The sequence below is a fragment of the Epinephelus lanceolatus genome, chromosome 17, assembly GCF_041903045.1.
Source record: "Epinephelus lanceolatus isolate andai-2023 chromosome 17, ASM4190304v1, whole genome shotgun sequence".
Classification (NCBI taxonomy): Eukaryota; Metazoa; Chordata; class Actinopteri; order Perciformes; family Serranidae; genus Epinephelus; species Epinephelus lanceolatus.
In genome coordinates, this window is record NC_135750.1 from 2,387,442 (window position 1) to 2,403,301 (window position 15,860).

Here is a 15,860-nt window from a genome sequence, read left to right on the forward strand (position 1 = left end):
CAGTTTGAGTTGAGCTGCACGCCGTTCACACAGGACGTGACTGGACTCCAGAAGAGGACGACTCCCCTTATTTATTCAAAGTTTGAACTATGCGTGCACATTATCTTCCATGTTGCTTTAATAAAAACAAACGAATATTAAAATCCCGGCATGCCTGCAAGGCTCCGACAAGCTGTGAATGACAGCAGGTGAAATGTTCATCTGGATTGTTTTATTGGCAATAACAAGAGCCTCAGTCATGGATCTGAAACTGATTTACAGGTTTCATTTCAAGCCGCAATAAATTTGTCTTTACTGTCTGAAATTCATCTGTTAATATTTCAGAAACACAGTTTATTAAGTCCTTAAATCGTAACAATTTGCTGAGCAAACGTGACACGACTCTTAACTCCCATCGTGCTGAGCTTTACTGCCAGCAATCATCTGCTCCTCAGCGTAATATATGTACACATACATATACATATTCTGTCTTTGCCATGCTATGGACAGGGGTGTCATCCATGGGGGACACAGAGGACATGTCCCCTCCACTTTCTACAGTCCAAAAACTAAAAAGCATGGAGAGACTGGAGACTGATGTCTTTTAATAACACGTTCTCATCCCAGCTCATCAAATATCGCTGCTCATTCAGCCGACTTTCACGACTACATCTGACGCGCTCGGTATCCTCATCTGCTGTCGACGTTCCAGGACGTTGGGTCAATTTACGGTTGTCACACGCATTCTGTCTTTTCAAAATACACTTCACAGGAAATGTACAGTTTCTGCTCGTTACATGAAAACAGCCATTTTTAAAATTAACTCGCTACGTAGGTAAAACACCTTGTATTTATGTTTACTCACTCCTCACACAGCGTTTGGTCATGGACTTTCCACGTCCACATATGACGTCCAAGGTACCCTGGGTGTGTTGGTTGTTGACGTTCTGGGACGCCGTGTCAACTTCAGCCTGTTACATGCATTGTCTGTTTTCAAAACACACTTCTGTTTTCACAGGAAATGTACAGTTTGCATACAGTCTCTTTCAAAATAAAAGCACTACGTCGACTACGTACAACACCACCAACTGATGTTTTCTTCCTTCAACAACAAATACACGTGGTTGGGTTTAGGAAGAAAGAACAGGGTTTGGCTTTACAATCTTACAGGAAGTGAACACCGGCCTCCTGGGTGAGTGCTGGTGGTTGTTGGATCCGTCCACCCTCAATCCAGCTCACCTTACTCGGATGCTGTCTTAACTTTTATTGTCTTGCTGCATTTCCCCCGGACTATGTCAGGGACCCTTAAACAATAACGGCGATGTGAAAGCACCACTTCTTTGTTGGTGTCTGATGCAGGTAGCTATCTGACACCGGATTTTGATGACTTCAGAGTGAGACCGGGTTGGTTTGTTTGCTTTCCTCACTTCCATTCACTACACAACATGCCGGATTGTTTAAAAAAAGGCTGACAAGAGCCAACACCGCAAAAACTAGAGCTAGAGGTGCACTCCAATGGCCCGACATCGATCAACAGCTGACCATTGGCTTGGTGTGTCAAGGCCCTTATGAAGTTTGTATGACCACCATTATAGCAAACAGTGGCCTGTTTACCCAACCTACAAATTTGGACCAACATTAGCGTTCACGTGGAACCATGTTCCTGGCCTCCTGATGAATGTAAGACACAATATTCACTCTCCTTTGAGCTCTGTTTTTGGTCTCCACCAGTGTCTGACAGAAACAGTTCAGTCTTTAGCTGCTAAATGTTCAGCTTGTTGCTAACGTTTGTATACAGTTTCTTTCAAAATAAAAGCACTATGTCTGTGCAACACCACGATTGAAGTATTTTTCCTTAAACAACAAACACACATGGTTAAGTTTAGTCAACACATGCACGTTGTTGGATTTAGGCAAGAAAAGAACAGGGATTGGCTGACCTCTCACTCGGTTGTTGTTGGACCCATCCACCATCCCTCCCTCCCACCCTACTTGGACTTTCAGCCATTTAACGTGCATTGTTGTCACGCTGTGGATGACAGATGCTCACTGACGGCCCAATGTTGACCACGTGTCAGGGCCCATGTGTGAAAACTTGTTGAGCTGTAATTTTACATTAGTAATGCCACCGAATGAAGCTGTGCAATTAGAGTTGCTCAAACTGTTGCAAGGTTGTTCTTGCTCTTACTGGACTGCTGAACGCCGGCTTTAAAGCCGACCTCTTCTATAGAATCACTAGTAGCATAACTTAGTAGTTCACCATATTATTACCAGGGGCACAGCACCAAATTCTGAGCCCTGTGGGTCCCCCGCCCTTCGTCTATTGATCCATGTCTCTCTCATGCCTGAATGGGTTATTGAATGGGCCTCTCAGGCACAGGCCCAAGGGCCCAGAGTGTCAGGGCGCCCCCTGGTCTTCACCTGATAAATGCCAAATCAACATGTACCCCAGTGACGGCAGTGTTGGCAGCCAGAATCGGATCAACTGATTTGGATTTGGCCAGATTCTGGGGCGTCATACATGCGGAGTCTCAGCCCAGTCAAGCAACCGGACACAGCCTGGCTAATTTCTTCTGGCCTGAGTTTGGGCCGAAGCTGGGCCGGGTCATGTTTGATAACGGCACAGTGATGGCAGTGTCGGCAGCTGGAAACAGGCCAGCTGATTTGGCCCGATTCTGGGGCGTCATTCATGCTGAGTCTCAGTCGAGTTGGGCAACTGGACATCACTCAGCTAGTTTCATCTGGCATGCCGAATTTAGGCACAACTATTAGAATACTGGTTAGTCCACTGGTATTTATCACAGATAATATCCAATCAATAAAATTAGTTTCACCAAAATAATGTCCATCTCTCAGAAAAACCAACACCCTGCACCGACTGTGCCCCCCCACCAATAAAACCTAAATTCTGTCTCTGGTGCCGAACGTCTAATTTTGGAATGAAAGGCTCCATTTTTTATTTAAGAGAAGACGATGATGACATAATGTAATCTGTCATAATCTGGACTCAGATTTGAACCACAACACTGTGGAGACTCATAATCATTCTGTGTCACCTTCTCCCTTCGTACTGCAGCAACACTTCCTTCGCCAAATCCGTCTGCAGAGGAGGTGCTCAGCAGCTTTTTGGTGCATGATCCTTAACTGTGTCTTTTGGTATCAATAATGAAAGAGGGCTGCATTCAACATATACATTTTTAATGTGGAGACATTTAGTTATCTGTCAGACATAATCTCATCGAGAAGAGCTCCTCACAGTCTCGACTACAGGCTGATACCAGAAGATACCACGTTACTGAAAAATTAATCACATATTAATTGTATACATAATATTTTTGTCGGTTGATATTGAGACCGGGTCGTTTTCACTGTATCATCCAGTCTGACATCATCTTTGTTTCTCTGCTCAGACGGAGGTGTTATTCTGCTTTAATCAATCAGATGTGACTGATTGTTACCCGTCCGGTTATTTTCAGTCGACACGGACTCTGTTAAGCAGCTTCCAGGAGTGAATAACTATTTCTGTGTTGATCTGAGGACAAAGCAGATTTGAGAGTTCAGGTTCAGTCAGGAGCTGTTCTTCAGATTCTGATTACATCATGTTGTTATTTCTGTGAGTCCACTCACAGCGTCCTGCACAGCTGCGTTGGATCTGTGGCCTCAGACTCTGGCACAGGAAGACGGTGTCCCTGATGTCCCTGATGTCCCTGATGTCCCTATTCTTGATCCTACCAACAGTACAAAGCTCTGATTGGCCTGGCTGGAAACACGCTGGGCTCCATTATCTGACCGCTGATAGTTTGGTCCACATCAACACGATTTTCACTCCATTTCAAACCTACACAATGTGGCTGTGCCAACTTCAGCTGGCAGCTTGAGACTGTTACATCACTGTAAAAAATACAGACTGACAAACATTTATTTTATGGATGAATCCAAATGGAAGCTGTACCGTACTGTGCAGCCAGCAGGAGCAGTTTGGGGTTCAGTATCTTGCCCAAGGATTCTTTAACATAGAGCAGAGGAGCCGGGGATCGAGCTTAGTTGAATTTTTTAAGTTGCAAATACCTTTTTAAAGCCTATTAAAAACTCTTGCAAAAAACAGTTTTTAATAGGTTTTGAAAAAGGAGGGAAAATGTGTCTTTGAAACTGCAAAATGTCATCATCTTTACTCTTAATGTTAATGAACAATATATTAGCCTGCTGGTAAGCTTACTCATTAGCATAGCCTTCCTAATTAGCAAGCTAACTTGCTAATTTAGTCTATTAGCAAGTTTACTTGTTAGTATAGCCAACGTACCATGAAAGCTAGCTCGCTAACCCTGCAGTAGCTGATAAGGTTTTTGTTTAATGTTCAGTTGTTTTAACTTCAGTTTTGAAAACTAGCTCAGCTCTGAAGAAGCATAAAGAATTTTAAAAGAAGTGCATGAGCAGCCCACTGATGATGTCAGAGGGCTGTGATTGGTTGATTGCATGTTGCTGCTGGAACGCAATGTGGGAAGTTGATCCAGGAGCAAGGAACTGAAATTCAGATAGTTACGATGCAGAAGAAGGAAACGGATCATTTTTTTGCTTCGATCTTATTGACGCTAGGATCGATCTTCAAAATGAAAACATAGTATCAAGAGTATCGATATTTTAGGATCGATCCACCCACCCCTAGTTCAGAGCACTCTGGTAAAAACACCAGGCTCCTCGAGTGCAGGAACACGAGGCGCGTAGAAACACGAAAACAGCAAGCAAAAAGCTTCGTTCACATTTAAAACAATTATAAAAAGCCGCCTACAGCTGCTAGAATGCTTTCTGTGTGATCAGGGCCCTAGTGTGTGTGGTAGGGGTGCATCTAGCGATTATTTTCAGTATGAACTATCTGCAGATTATTTTTTTTAGGATTAATTGATTAAGTATATGAAATGTCCACAAAAAAAAAAATAGATATATAGATATCACAAAGCCCAAAGTGGCGTCTTCATATTGCTTCTTCTGTCCAACAAACATTTCAAAACCCGAAGACTCTTCATTTACTGTCTCAAATGACAAAGACAAGTAGCAAAGTCTCACATTTAAGACTTTTTGTCTGAGAAATGACTGAAACATTGATTAGCAAAATAGTTGGTGATCTTTTTTTGTCTTTGAAAGATCGAGTACTTGATTAATCGACCAATCCCTGCAGCTCTACAACATGGAGTTCTCAGACTAGAGAGCGTGACACACTTTGTGGCCTCACTGATGTGTGTCGTCACCTTTGCAGCTGACAACCATCACCATGTTCTTTTGAACGCATCAAACCACCACGACAGAGTTCACTGTCTCTCGCTGTATCCCTGTGGTCTGTGCCAACATTTTTAAAAGCTGTGAAAAGATGAAATTAAGGTTTTCAGCAGCATCTCTGCTTCCTGCTGTTGTTTGATTATCAGCTGACAGAGATTCAGCATCATACCTGCAGCCTCGTGTGCCACCTGCACGGCTTTTTAAGTGGGTTTATCCTCCCTCGCTGCTACGCAACAGGCGGCACGTCGACGTGAAGAGAAAGGATGTGGACGGTGATTCAGATGTCTGGCACCAGGCTAAACATTTTTCAGCCCTGTTGGCAGAACATTTTTAAGGTCACATGTGAGCTGACTGTCATCAGAAGGTGGATGGTGTGTCACTGGGTCCAGTGGTTCCCAACTGGTCCAGCCGTGGAGTCCAGATTTCTCCTCACTCATTAATTCAAGGTCCACACAGTTTAATATTGTAACAGGTGAGTGTCGGACCCAAAAGCAGCACTGATGACAGGCAGGACAGTTTGTAATGAACTTCAGTGTACTAATATGATATATTATGATACAGGCGGCACACGTTGTGAAGGTGTGATACGTCACTGGGCAGCGTCAGTTTCAAACACTGCAGGTGACAACATAATATAAGAAGCTGGGTCTCATTTATGAAACAGTGCGTAGGATCAATACTAAAAATGTACGTATAGACAAAAGTCAAAAATGGTGCACACCAAAAAATATTCAGCAATTTTTACAATTAGGATTCAACCTCACCGTCTGCATCACCAGTTTTCTGTCTCCAAAATGTTTGTAAGCACGGGTCAAAGTTTCTCCCATAGAGTCTGTTTCTATCGATCACAACGTTGCGTGAGAAGTGGCGTACGTCTCTTTCAGTTTTGTGCATGTTTATAAATGAGACCCACGGAAAGTCCCTATAGTTCTGGCGGGAGGGGCGGTGGATGGGTCTAACAAACCCAGGACTTTCACCTGGGAGCCTGGCGATCACTTCCTGTGGGAACGTAGAGCCAAACCATGTTGTGTTTTTCAAAACACAACCATGTGCTTTCATTGCACAAGGAAATAAACATAAATATGAGGTGTGTTACCAGCGTTTTAGGTTTATTTTGTACCTGTACCTTTCCTGTGAAAATGGAAGTGTATTTAGAAAAGACAAACTTAACTCTAACCGCCTGCTGTTGTTGACATCCCAGCGTTGGTTGCAGCGTCCCAGAACTGTAGACGCAGGATGATACCTAGTGCGTAATATGCAGACAAGTCCACGGACAAAATGGCGATATGTGACGACTTGGGATGTCAGAGTTGGACAGTGTTGTCATGAAATTACAGATGCTCAAATGTCCATTTATTTTCCTGAGCACTTTAAAGTCTCATCCATGTTGACTCAGATAATTTAACATGTCTGGAAGCCCCGAAGTTACAAAATGAACCTCGCAGCCGTGAGATTTGTTTTGCGAACAGCTCTTAAATTATCATTAATGTTTCAATCTTTCCCAGTAATCTGCCAGTATACCATCACCCTCCATTCCTCCCTGAGTGACTCTGTGCAGTTCAATTCAATCTTTATTGTCCCATGAGATGAATATAGTTTGCAGATGGAGTTAACAATAAAATAATGAAATAGAAATACGCAATAAAAAGGCGTAGTAGGAATGCAATAAAATAAAGGAAGACAAGTAAAATCACAAAACAAAAAACAGTTTTACGGATGAAGCCCTGCAGGGAGTCGATAGCTGAATATACTGCAATAAAAATGAAAGAATCTATCATCAGTGCTGCTGGTGCATCCTCCGAAATGAAGTGGTGACGTATGACTGACATTAATAAGGTTTACAAACAGCTCGTTTCAGCTGTGAGAAGGAGTCTAGACATTTTGTTTCTGCAGTGAGTGAATAATGGGACAGCTAGTTAAAGGAAAACCCTCCTGAAAACAGTTTAACACTGTTTAAAAATAGCAGCTGCAAAACAAAGTGTTGTTGTTTGGTGCTCCGTTTCTCTCTGGATAACTGTGGATATTAGGAGGTGTTTCCAGTGCAGATACAATGGCATAAAAAAAACTTTAAAAAAGGGACTACAATGGCAGCACAAAATCTTTCAGTTATCTAAAACACCAACAGTAGGCTAAACATCCTGTTTTGGTGTCAGTCCCTCAGGATCATCGAGCAAAGCGCTCCTTTCTAAACTCTTCATTTTGCACAGGCTTTCAACCGTCACACAGGGAGAAAGAAATCCGCCAAAAGAGGAGGAATACACAGCAATCTCTCCACCGACAGTAGCCTCAAGGGACCAGAGTACAATGCATCCAGCAGACAAGTTACATTATCAGTAAAAGGATACGATTCTCCACTTTTCTGGAATGAAAAACACATTCTCTCTCTCTCTCTCCTGCTGTCAGCATCAGCACCTCCTCCTGCTATCGCTCATTACCTGAACACAAGCTAAATACATCAGGTTCACACCTGATCTCCTGGGGTTACACGAGTCATTGCTGGAAATGTAGGGAATCATTTAAAGGACACTCATCGACCACTTTATTAGGTACATCTGTTCAGCTGGTCATTAATGCAAATAGCTAATCAGCCAATCACGTGGCAGCAGCTCAATGTGTTTCGGCATGTAGACATGGTGAAGATCAGTGGTTCTCACATGGTGTGCTGTGATGTCAATCCAGGTGTACCATGGGAATTTGTGATAGCCACACATTATTAGTGCAATATTCAGCTGGGCCTGTACAAAAAGTCATGAATTAATGTTTAATTGACCGTATCAGTGTGCACTCATTTCCTAATAAAGAGGCAAACTCTAGCTAAAAACTTAATTTAATTTAATTCAGTGTGTGAGGGATGATAACATTTAAAAGGAGAAAGCTGTGAGTGCGTTAATGGATCGATTTATTGTACGAAGCAAATGACAACAGAGAACCAGAGAAAACGAAAAAACCGTCAGTAGACAGAATCATGAAAACTACCTGTCTTATTTTTATTGTCTTATGTCGTGATAAGAGTGATAGAAGAAGAGTTATAGGAGCTATAGTCCACGGACATAAATACAGGTGTGCCTTGAGATTTTGGCTCGCCCTCTGGTTTGACTTGAGCACAAAAAGTTTGAAAACAACTGGTGAAGACGAGCTGCTGAAGTTCAAACGGAGCATCAGAATGATGAAGAAAGGTGGTTTAAGTGACTTTGAACGTGGCATGGTTGTTGGTGCCAGACGGGCTGCTCTGAGTATTTACTGGGATTTTCAGCACAACCATCTCTAGGGTTTACAGAGGATGGTCCCAAAAAGAGAAAATATCCAGTGAGCCAAAATGCCTTGTTGATGCCAGAGGTCAGAGGAGAATGGCCAGACTGGTTCAAGATGATAGAAAGGCAACAGGAAGTCAAATAAGCACTGGTTCCAACCAAGGTGTGCAGAAGAGCATCTCTGAAGCAACAACACCTTGTCCAACCTTGAAGCAGATGGGCTACAGCAGCAGAAGACCACACCAGGTGCCACTCCTGTCAGCTAACAACAGGAAACTGAGGCTACAATTCACCAAAACTGGACAATAGAAGATTGGAAAAACCACATTCAGATGGAAGCATGGATCCATCCTGCCTTGTATCAACGCTTCAGGCTGCTGCTGGTGGTGTAATGGTGTGGGGGAGATTTTCTTAGTACCAACTGAGCATGGTTTAAACACCACAGCCTACCTGAGTATTGTTGCTGAGCGTGTCCATCCCTTTATGACCACAGTGTACCCATCTTCTGATGGCTACTTCCAGCAGGATAACGCACCATGTCACAAAGCTCACATCATCTCAAACATGACAATGAGTTCACTGTACTCCAATGGCCTCCACAGTCACCAGATCTCAGTCCAATAGAGCACCTTTGGGATGTGCTGGAACGGGAGATTCTCATCATGGATCAACCGTGTGATGTCATCATGTCAATATGGACCAACATCTCTGAGGAATGTTTCCAGCACCTTGTTGAATCTGTGACACCAAGAATTAAAAAGGGGGTCCAACCTGGTACCAGCAAGGTGTACCTAATAAAGTGGCCAGTATTTTTTAATTGGATTCACTTCTGATGAGATCTCAGTGGTGTGTGGGGGCAGACTGATGGGAGGTCTTTTCCATGCACGATAAAGTTTTTTCTTTCGTAGCAGGTATAGTTGCCAGGGTGGGCCCGGTTGGAGCCAACATCTCCTGCCCTTTTCTTTGCCCCCGGTGTCCAGCAGCTCCTTGACGGGGAGCAGCTGACAGCCGATGAGTCGCTCAGCAGTCAGCAGTGCAGACAAGGTGCTGCAGTTTGTCCTTGGGAGCAGGAGGAGGCCGAGCCAGACTGAATAACAGGACGCTTTCGATTATTGCCTCAGAAAAATTGGACTGGGATAGGTTGCACCGTGTCAAGTTCTCTCAGATGCCACGGGAAGTAGATCGACTGTTGTGCTTTCCTAATTAGGCGGGAGATGTTTTCTTTCCATCTGCAGGCAGTTAGTGGATTCAAGTGCAGTCATGTGTGCGCTTGTGTTTGTGTGTGTACATGACATGCATGCCCTCTGCAGAGAAGATCGATGTTGGTATGAAAATGAAGAAGGCGTTTATGGGGAAAATGGTCTTGTAGCAGATATAGTGATTTATTAGACTGCTCTCTCTCTCTCTCACACACACACACACACACACACAGATCTGAAGGAGAGGGAGAAGGAGTGGGAGAAAGTTTGCTGGAGGCAATTATATCCCACCTCTGTTGTCTTAAAATCTAGCCTTCAGCCATGCAGTCAGGAGTTGTGTCAATATAGGTTATATTGTACTACGCACACATGTACTCGCCAGCTAACTGAGCTGCACGGTGGAAGGGTGCCATGCATGCCAAACATGTTATAAATAAATATCTCCACATCCGATGAAATAGTTGTATCGGAGCGTGTGAGCAGACAGCAGAGAGGATGCTAACACATGGCTCGGTGACACGTTTGCAGCCAAGGATGCTGTTACTAGAGTAAATTCATTGTCTCACTCTGGGACTCATTAAAGCACACTACGAGTACCGTCATTATGTGGGCACCCAAACTGAGTAAATGTTGTCCCTAACCCTCGAAACAACCGAGGCTCATTAAAACACGAGAGCAAATGAGAGCCCAAAAGGAGCAGGCGTGTGTGACCCATTTTGGCTCGTGACTGCGCCTTAGTTTGCTGTACGACACACACGCACACAGTGAAGCGAGACAGGATGTGGATGAAGGCCACACATGTCAAATGTGCCAAATGAAATCACATTAGTAACTTAAGTGAAATCTAATTAAATCAAGTTGATTCAGCAGCTGAAGCGGTAAAGCCCCTGCTGGTTGGCTCTCTCCGCCCTGCAGCCACGACACAATCTCACGCTTCTGGTTACAATAACGAGGGGTTTCTTCTTAGCAGGCATCCAAACAGAAAGCACTGCGGCGCCGGTGCTGCAGAGGTTGTTGCTCCGCTCGTCTTCTTTCCCCTAATTTTCCCCCCAAAGCACAAAGAGCTCAGAGACCAGATGACCTACACAGCCAAGGTTTCCTGATCGGCCTGAAATTTCATCCAGGCAGTAAAAGTCATATCAGGGGTGTCTTAATTGAGCGGCCGCTCTACAATCAAACTGTTAAATAGAGGCAAAATGCTAATAAAACAGTGTTATGTCCACTGGCCAGATGGTGGCTCAGTAACAACCTTTTTTATGTGTAGCAAAATTATTTGTAAACCACCTATCATAGAGACACTTTTGTTCCTCATGAATCAGCTGCTCACTGAACATCAGTTCTTCCACACAGCGTTCTGCACCATACTGTATGTTTGTGTAAACTCCTGAATCATCCTCTCATATCACTTGTCTGGATCATTTTGGTCGCGTCAGGCAGGGGCGTAAATATAGACAGTGCAGGCAGGGCGGTTTCACTGGGGCCCATAGAGAGGGGACCCTCTGACTATATGTTAGGCAGAAGACAGTCACATTTGTTGCCATATCAAACTACAAACATTATTAATCATAAATAAACAAGTTTCAACTATAAACTGTGATCAGTTTTGGACCTCGTCCACTTTTGTGTCGGGATCGGCTGCAGACTGACTTGGCAGAGATGGCTGCCATCTTGTTTTTACATGGATTAGTGTATTGTGCTCTCACTGGCACTAACGAATGAAGACAACAGGTCTCAGTTAAAGAGGCAACAGATCAGTGTTTACATAGGTTACTTAGTGGCTTTGCAATCTTTGCAATAAGCTTCTGCCACCGGTGCCGAAATTTCGCACAAAAAATCTGCTTTACAGCAGGCAACGCATCGTGTATTGTGAAACTGGTCGGTCAGCCAATCAGGGACTGGAGCTGGTCCTTATGAGGAGTTGGGCATGAGATAGTTGAGTCACGAGCACAATGGCAGACGGACAAAGTTTGGAGACAAGTGAAAAACGGCCTAGCAAAAGAAAAGGAGCTCCTCTGTGTGAGGAGGCAAAGAAGAGAGTGATAAAAGAAGAGGAAAAACAAGAGTAAACCTCAGTCAGGCGTTCAAGAGATGGAGGGAGCTCCGTGACCAAAGAGGCTTCAAAACCCACGTCCAGCTAGCTTTCTTTCTAATGGATCAGTAAGTAACACGGCTAAATCAAATCGCCGCAACCAGGGAGCGGGTAGCGAGTGTTGGTCGGCTGACATCCTGGTTGCCATTCTACGGCAGCCCTCGGACAGTGATACCCCCCTCCCTTCCTTCTGTTCTCTTCTCACGGAGGCAGCTATCCACGGACATCGCCCAGCTAAGTTACGCCCAGCTAAGTGAACACTGGACTTTGTTTCCCATTCAATTTGAGCTCCAACCGGCCGCATGGTTTCCATACGGTAGCGTTTATTCTAGAATGGGGACTGTTTACATGTGCATATTGGTATAATTCCACTGTGTCTACTGTTGTTTGTACTGATACTGTACATATTGGTATCATTTACTGTGAGCTGTTTGTACTGGTACTGTGCATTCTGCTATAATTATTTGCATTACTATTTGTTTTTTCTTCAGATTAATCTGATAATTGTTGCTCGGTCTCTTTACTCATTTATTCAGTAGAGTGTCCACACACCTTCTCATTCTACATATACATAGAGGTATACTGGTGGCTTTACAGCCTACATTTTATTCATTATCTCTGATCCCCACGCTCAATTTGGTCGTTGCCACAGTGCAACGCAGCACCACTGACGCTAGGTGGCGCCAAGCTTAAAAAAAACTGAATCCTATCTGTTGCCTCTTTAAACAACAACAGTGACTCAGACAGATAAATATATGATGAACTTTTCATTGTGAGTTTTTGGTCTGGCTACATTCCCGTTCCCTACAAAACCAGCTCCTGTTGTTAACCAGCGCCTTAAATACCGTTTGGAACATCTTTTATTGCATTGATCGTTTTGTCATTGATCAGTTTCATTGATCAGTTTCAGAGGTGTTTAAACCATGACTTCAACAGATACCAGTTCTTACACTTTTTACCTCCCATAATGTCATAACATTGTATTTATGCAGTTTGTTTTCATTCAAAGACACAGAAACATTGATGTCACTGTATTGTGACTAATGATGTTAGTAGTCTGTATGATGTATGATGGTATAGTCTAATGTGACTGACACTGACGGGTGAACCTGAGCACCAGGAGAAAACCCCACATAAAAGGAAGAAGCTATGGGAGCTACTGATGCCCAGCCGGAGCTGAACAATCAGCAGCCTCCATTTCTTCTTCCATCTTCTCAGCTCCTCTTGCTTTTGCTGCCTTCTGCTGCGTTTTGTTCTTCATCTTCTGCAGCTGGGTCTCTCTGTCGTCTGAAGACCTCCTTGGAAACAGCAAGAAGCGTTTCCTCTGCTTATTGACATACAAGCAGAGGTCCTCCAGTTCCACCTTTTCATCCATCAGCTGTTTCACTTCTGCCTGATGTTTCTCAGCAAGCTCCTCTGTAATGTTGGTTTCCAGGGTGTTGCACTTGTCCTGCCAGGCTCTCTGGCTCTGGAGGAGTTCATCATCTTTACGGGTGAGCTCCTCTGTTTTCTCCGAGAGCTTTTCGATGAGACCGTTGTTGTCCTCGGTGAGACGCAGGATCTCAGCGTCTCTCTGGCTTATTTCTGCCTCGACCTTGACTCTAACTTGAGTCTGCTGTGACTCCCAGCTCTGTTTTCTTGCTTCATCCTCTTTCTCCCACTCCTTTATTTTCTTTTTTTACCATATGTGATGATGATTTCTGGGTAACATGTATGTTGGTGTTCTCCAGTGTCGAGTCTCTGTTTGATCATGTGATGAGATATTAAGATGATGTGGTAGTTTAGATGCATGAATATCAACTAGTGTGCAGTGGGGCCCATTATAACTACCATACGCCACTGGTTAACTAACAGCAGATATTTCCTGCTCGGCAGCAAACACGATCACAGCAAAGAAGCATAAAGTCGATGCAGGAGCAGAAAGTTGGATACTTGTTCACTGAAAGATGAAATAGTGTTTGTCTCATTTGTACAGGTATGAGACAAGAAGCTGCTGACCCCCAGGTACTTTACCATCACCTGATCTGACACCCATTCAAAAAAGTTTGGACTCCTCTGATAATGCGTCTCTTCATACTGAGAAAATCTGATCAATAACTCAAGAAGACTTCTCCAGAGCTTCCCTTCAGGTGCTTGAAGTCAGCTTCAGCTCCTGACACCACATTTCTTCTTCTTTATATCAGCTCTTCGCTCTGTAAGATGTGTGTTGAGATTCTGGTTGTACCTGACGACTAAACCAGTCACTGATTCTCTCATCTGTTACGTCTCTCCTCAACCGGCACACACTGCAACACACTGACACCTGGTGGTGAAATGCTGCAGCTGCAGTGAAATCACATTGGACCCTGAGTGAAGCCTCATCTCTCCTCCTGCTGAGCAGCTGCCCAAAGTATTACAGACCAGTATAACAAAAACATACATAATAATACTGAGGATCATTTTATGGTAAATCAGTTCTGATTCCTCCCGTCTGTCAATTACAATATTCTAAAGCAACATACAAGATTTTAAATATAGTGTATTTGTTTGAATTATATATGAATGTTTTATTTATGTTGTGTGTGTGTTGTGTGTCATGGCCACGTCTACCTGAACCCTTTGGGGCTGGAGAGACATCACTTTTCTTGAGCTGCTTTCAGACGCTTTTCGCAAGTTTTTAAACCTTTGAAACCTCCCTGAGCTAATGGTGCGATTTATTTCAAAAACATAGGGAAAAAGGCAACGAGCACAAACTGAAAGAAAAATTTAGGAAAAACTTTTTAGAATTTTTTTTTTGCACAAAAACTAAGAGAAAAAACAAAAAATAAATTAGGCAAAACTATATTATTATTATTATTATTATTATTTTAAATTATGTTACAGAATTAATTATTTATGTATTAATTGATTAATTTAATTTCTAAGCTTTCTTTCCAGGTCATTTCCTTGTTTGATTGTTTTTAATTTTCTTTATTGCTTTTTTTTTTTTTTTTACTACATTTTTTTGTTGTTAATTTTCTCATTTTCTAACTTCTTGCTAATTTCTTTGGGTCCTTTCTTCTTTCGTCTGCCATGTTGTTGTTTCTACAGTAGCCCAGAACAAACCAGGAGTCTGCAACTTTTATTTCTTATCAAAAGAACCCAAAAAATAATAATCTGCCAAAACAAATTGAGCCTCATAGTGGAGGCAGCGCAGCCTATTAAGTTGAGATAGCCTATTAACATCACTGATAGGTATAAGTGGCTTCTCCGCAGTGGGGCGCTTATGATCATTTTAACTTTGCAGTGTTGATGGTGAAAGTAAACAAAGCTGTCCTTGTCTCAAAGTCTCAATTTTCCTCAGAAACTTGTTCTTTTTGTGGTTTGAATCCACGGCTAGCTGAGCTATGAGGATAGTCACAATGAGGTTTGGTATTTTAGATAAAGGCCCCAGACTGTAGACGTATGATGCACATTTACAATTGGAGAATGTAATGGACTTTAACTGAATCCATTTTTCCCTCTACCTGTGAAATGTTCCCCGCGCCACTGGCTGCAACACAAGCCCAAAGCATCATCCATCCACCCCCATGTCTAACAGTTTGTTCTCCAAACATACCTTTGCTCATTGTGTCCAGAGAGTTCTGTTTTACCTTCATCAGTCCACAGGACTTGTTTCCAGAAAGCATTAGGCTTGTTCAGATGTTCCTTTGCAAACTTATGACGCTGAATGTTGTGGTGAGGACACAGGAAAGGTTTTCTTCTGATGACTCTTCCATGAAGCTCATATTTGTCCAGGTGTGTCTGCACAGTAGAACAGTGCACCACCACTCCAGAGTCTGATCAATCTTCCTGCAGGTCTTGTGATTTGCCTTTCTAACAATCCTACGAGCAGCTCTCATCTTCTTTTCAGCTTGACCTCCACAGTTCCTGTTAACTGCCATTTCTTACTGACATGACCAACTGAGCAAACAGCTCCCTGAAAACACTTTGCAATCTTCTTCTAGTCTTCATCAGGTCTTTTAGTTTTCAGAGTGCTAGGCAGCTGTTTAGAGGAGCCCATGGCTGCTGGTTGTTGGGACAAGGTTTCAGGAGTCAGCTGAAATTAGCATC